Raw genomic sequence first — 5582 nt, 5'->3', positions numbered from 1 at the left:
TTTGCTATACTATTTTTATGTGTTTTGAAGCCTAAGATGTATCGGGGGATCTTTTATGAAGATCATATAGTATATAGATATAATTAGAGGAGAAGGGGTAGAAAAGTATACTTGATTTGAGAAATTAGGGGCTACTGCCCGGTTAGTATTTTGGTGAGGTCAAGTAGTTAGTAATTTATTGATTAGCTTCTAATACTATTTTTAACCACTCATTTCATTATTGATTAATAATCTGAAGGGGAGAAGATAAAGTCATAATATTTGTGTTGTACAACAAGGTATGTAAGGCTTTTCGATTCAATATTCTTTGGCATGAAATCTTATTATTTTGTTACGGCCAACAAGGTGAGCTTCTAAGTGATACTCATAGTAAGAGATACATATTGATGATGTCAATCTCAATCTAGTTAATGATCTCCTTCCTACTACCCATGGTTTTACAAATGTGTCAAAGTACTTCTACATGTCTTCATTATCCTGTATCGGTATGTTTGTACTTCCAAGTACTAGTACGATTAAGGTACTCTACGACGAAAGTTTTGTGGGTTATTCTCTTAGTAAAATGTGGTTCATTTAGTTAATACGACACTACATTACATATGTTATGAGTATTTATATGTTGGAGGCGTATTCTGTTCAATATATATTTTGCATATGTCCTTATATAGAATGTGCACTTGTCCCTAATATGGATCTGTCGTAGTCTCACAAATATGCTTCGTAAGTCCATATGTATTCATTGTTCTATTCTGCCTAATTATCCTTCCAAGTATGGGTATGAAAAAGTTATTCTAAATAGGAAGTTCTATGAGCTACCCTAAGTCAAATGAAGTTCATCTTGTCAGATGAGTTCTTAAATTATTCCATTGAATAGTTTAGATGTCCTAACTTGTGATGTATATTATTCCTATGTTAAATCTATCCATGCGCTTTATTGGCTCCCATGCTCATGTAACCCCTTTCATTCGATATTATTTACTAGGTATTTTACCAGCATATGAATTAAGTCCATATCTCATGGCTTGATAAGTGAAATGTCTCCACTTGATATGTGTTTCAGTGTGAGCTACCAAACTCTTATTATGTCACATAAACTTCTAAGTATTACGTTGGTGTTACAGTTGATTTCTGTGTCATTATTACTACCTAAAGTCCATAATCACATGTCTCCTACTATGGTTGGTTTTCCTAAAGCTAGCACTATAACCACCTAAATAACAATCTAAAAGATTAAAAAACTGACGTAAAGTAAATATACTTATATGTAGGTGGTAGCTCAGTGGAAAAAGCCTAGCATGGGCCGATCCTAATTCATGGATTTATGGGTGGTATTCTAGGGGTGGAAAGAACACCTAGAATGGGTTGATCTTATTATTGGGTGGTATCCCAGGGGTGAAAGAAAAGCCTAGCATGGGTCAATCCCAATTTGTGTATTGATGAGGAACGTATCCCAGGGGCATAATGCCTAGCATGGGTCATCCTCTTTTACCACTAATCAGCTGGTCACTTGTATCACATATTAACAAATTTAATAAATCAAAGCATAGCAAGTAAAGAAAGAAATGTAATGTACATGATTCCAAAAGTATAAGCGAAGGTTGTCTTCATCATTATCTATACATTTGAACCTGATTTTTTATTTGAGCTCATGTTTTACATATGGTTATTTTATGCCTTACATATTCAGTACATTCTCTCGTACTAATGTCCTTAGTGGGGTACACTGTGTTTTACGTCACAGGTATAGGTACTCCAGCTATAATAGATCTCCCCAATAAAAGTACAGGATATTCAGCGGCTTTTGGTGAGCTCGAGGTTGATTCAGAGCTTTGCCGAGTCTGTAGCACGCATTTTGTATTGTATTAGTTAAGTGTATAGCGGTGTCCTATCCCGACCTAAGCTAAGTTGTCCATATCTTAGAGGCTTTTTAGACTAATGTTAAAGTAAAGTGTAGTGGGGTATTGTCTTTTGGTATTAGAGGGTTCATTAGCCAAGTCAGGCATGCCCATTTTATGTCTACGTATGTTGATATTTTATTTGAGCATCTTTTTTATACTTTTCACGGTCTTAGGATTATCACAGTTACATGTACAGTAAGCATAGGTAATAAGTTTGTTCTCTCAGTTCGTTAGGGCATCGTGTGTATGTTCGTCTCATTAGTTTTGAGGCATGGCAGAAGTGGTATAAGAGTAAGTTATCCTAGGGAGTCTACAAAGCCGTGTCTAGTAAAGCCTTACTTATGAATGTGTTGCGCGCAACATTTATAGTTAGGGGGTTGCTTGGACATTTAGGAAATGTCTCTTCTTTTGTAATCTAAATCGTGTGATAGATCTAACTCCAGAAATATATACCCATTCATAATATGGTCTACCATCATACAGGTTATGCCTATTATGGCTAATATCAAATATTGTAAATAGCTAAAACTTGTATTTCATATGAGGCAATCTCCAGAGAAAAGTCTCATATTATTAAAAGTTAGAGAAAAGCTTGTTGAGGTTTCTACATTACTTGCATCGGCATCCGTATTTGCATCTCTTGTATTATGTTAGTTCATTGGAGTGAGATATAATAAGATTATGCATATGCTATAAAGTAAATAGTTACCTAGCTGTAGATATGGGCTGTGGCATTTCCCTCTGTATAGCCTCTTAGGAGAATGTGACTAATTCACGGGACCAAAATTTCCTCAAACATGACTCTTCAGAGATCATAGGAATCCTATCAAGGACATTTAGTACTTTGTTAGTAATATATATGGAATCTTTAGGCATATATTAGAGATAAAGGTGGTTGAACTAGCTTTATGTTAGTTAAAAAATATGGCAATAGTATAGCTCGGTAGGTGAACCTCAAATGGTGTTGGTTACAGATTAGTTAGCTGATAAAGCCCATGTACTTATTCATAACCTAGGCATGTTAGTAGTTAGAATTATTGATATGTACATATGACAACCCTAAATAGGTTAAAACATGTTATCTTTTATGTGGTTAGAAAACTCATAGGATAGTTGTTCACTTGTTTCATGTAAAAAAAATATATGTATAATAATACTGTCTTGTTGTGGTCTATATTTTAGTTATAGAAGAAAATGTGACTAAGGATTTAGGTTGAAACTGTTAAGGGGTCTGATATAAGTTATGATATGCTAGAATATTCAAATTAAGGAAGGCTCTGTGTTAGTCAATCACTAGTGCAATTGTATTTGGCTAGATGATATAAAGGAGAATGGTATTTTTATACCATAGAATGGAGAGATAAGTTGGTAAAGTTCCCTAATATTACAGGAAGATGAAATATAGTGATACAGGTTGTACCCTTATTATAGAGGATTATTATAAAGCACATGTTGTTAAAGGGAGATATTGGTATTAGGGGGTTCATTGGCCAAGTTAGGCATGCCCATTTTATGCCTATGTATGTTGGTATTTTATTCGAGCATCTTTCTTATACTTATCATGGTCTTAGGATTATCACAGTTACATATATGATAAGCATAGGTAATAAGTTTGTTCTCTCGGTCCGTTAGGGTATCGGGTGCAGGTTTGTCTCATTAGTTTTGAGGTGTGACAACAATCTTGCTCTTATGGATGAAGATCCACCAGCCCACAGGATAGTTTGCGAAATGGCAATCCCACTTTTGATGAATTTGATCTCCCCCTTTCAAAAATTGGTTGTTGGAGGTAACATTGAACTGAAGCAAAAAATGGTGCATCTTTTGATCAGCAGTGGACAGTTTATGGAGCTTTCACATGAAGATCCACAAGTCCACCTACAGAACTTTTCAAAGATTAGTGACACATTCATCTCTATGGGTGTATCAACTGACTATGATAGGCTAACACTTTTCCCATTTTCACTGTTAGGGGAAGTGAAGAAGTGGTTGAATGCTGAGCAGCAATTTCAATCACAACCTAGGATGAATTATCCCAGAAATTTCTTATCTGATTCTTTCCATCTTGGAAGAGTGATAGACTGTGCAGTGAGATTTTAAGTTTCAAATAGAGACCAGATGAGAACTTATATCATGCATGGGAGAGGTTCAAAGCTCTTGTTTGGGACTGTCCACATCATCAGCAGTCCAATGAGGTACTAATTCACTTTTGTTAAGCCACTTGATCCAAACACAAAAAATTAGCTAGATTCAGCTGTAGGTGGTCAAACATTAGAAGTGACGTATGGCAAGCTATACACCTTGTTGAAGCGGATTGCATAAGGGAATCCTGAGTGGCATGCTGACTCAAAAGTGCTCCGAAAAAGTTTGCAGGTGTGTTGGAGGTGGACTATTTTACTATTATATCAGCTCAATTGTTGCACTAAAAAATAGCTAACTCTTAGCTCAACAATATAAAATTGGGGGTTACACAGCCTGAAGCAACAACTAATGCAATTCATCTGACAAGTACTTGGTGTGAGGTTTGTGGAAACACTGGTCATTCTACAGCCGTGTCTGGTGAAATCCTGAGTCAGTGATGTTTGTGGACAATGCTCAAAGGATGAATTATGGGAACACCTACAGTTAAAAGTGGCAAACTCAGCCACCAATTCTATCATGGAACAACTAGCAGTAGCAGGTTTAAGGGAATCAGATCACAACTCAGACTAACAATATTGAAGAGATATTGAAGAATATTACGGCTACTCAATAATAGTTGGTAGAAGATGTGAAGAGCCAATAGATTATTACAAAGAACTTGGAGATGCAGATTGGTTAGATGGTAAGAGCGCGAAATACCAGGACTCAAGGTGGTTTTCCAAGTGATACTAAATATCCTAAACAAGTAATGGAAATCACTTTGAGGAGGGGTAAAAAGCTCAATGAAAAACCTCCAAAGAAAATTAAGGAGATAGATGCAAAGTTGGTTCCTCGACAGGTAGATGACAAAGTTGTTGAAAATTTGAGAAAGTTTGAGTACTTGAAAAAAAAAAGTTGTTGAACAGGTGAAGAAGAAACCACTACCACATTTCCCACAGAGGCTGTGAAAAGCAAAGGAGGATGTATGCTTCAAGAATTTCTTTGATACGTTCATAAAGCTGTACATTAACCTTCCTTTTTTAGATGTTTTGCAAGGAATGCCCAATTATGCTAAGTACTTGAAGTATGGGGTCAATAATAAAATTAAGTTGTAGGATGTTAAGATAGTAGCACTCACTGAGGAGTATAGTTTTGTGGCGATGTAGGAGATGCCAAAAAGGCTCAAAGACCATAGGAGTTTTATGCTCTCTATTCAAATTGGAAACAGTGAGGTATTTAATTAACTTAGTGATTTGGGCGCAAGCATCAATTTGATGCCCCTTTCCTTGTTCAATACTTTGGGCTTGGGGAAGCTGAGACCGAGCTCTGTGATACTCTGATTGGCAGATCGGACCCTAGCCCGTCCTGAAGGAATCATAAAGGATGTTCTCATCAAGGTTGTTAATTTTACTATTCCTAATAATTTTATTATTTTAGATTTTCAAAAAGATGAAAGACTTCCAGTCATCTTGGGATGTCTATTCTTTGAGACGAGAGGAGCATTGATAGATATGAGATAGGGCAAACTCACAATGAGTTTGGATAATGAAGAGGCCATTTTTAAAG

The 5582-nt window shown here is 36.0% G+C and overlaps 1 non-coding gene across 1 annotated transcript; it reads right to left on the bottom strand.

The window, feature by feature from the left end:
- Nucleotides 1-3973: 3973 nt before the first annotated feature.
- On the bottom strand, nt 3974-4080 carry LOC124897429. The gene has a single exon (XR_007054149.1). It is a non-coding gene; the product is annotated as a small nucleolar RNA R71 (small nucleolar RNA).
- Between the last annotated feature and the right edge of the window lie 1502 nt (nt 4081-5582).

The sequence above is a fragment of the Capsicum annuum genome, chromosome 3 (assembly GCF_002878395.1).
Source record: "Capsicum annuum cultivar UCD-10X-F1 chromosome 3, UCD10Xv1.1, whole genome shotgun sequence".
In the NCBI taxonomy this organism is placed as follows: Eukaryota; Viridiplantae; Streptophyta; class Magnoliopsida; order Solanales; family Solanaceae; genus Capsicum; species Capsicum annuum.
This window is presented reverse-complemented; position numbering and strand designations above follow the sequence as displayed.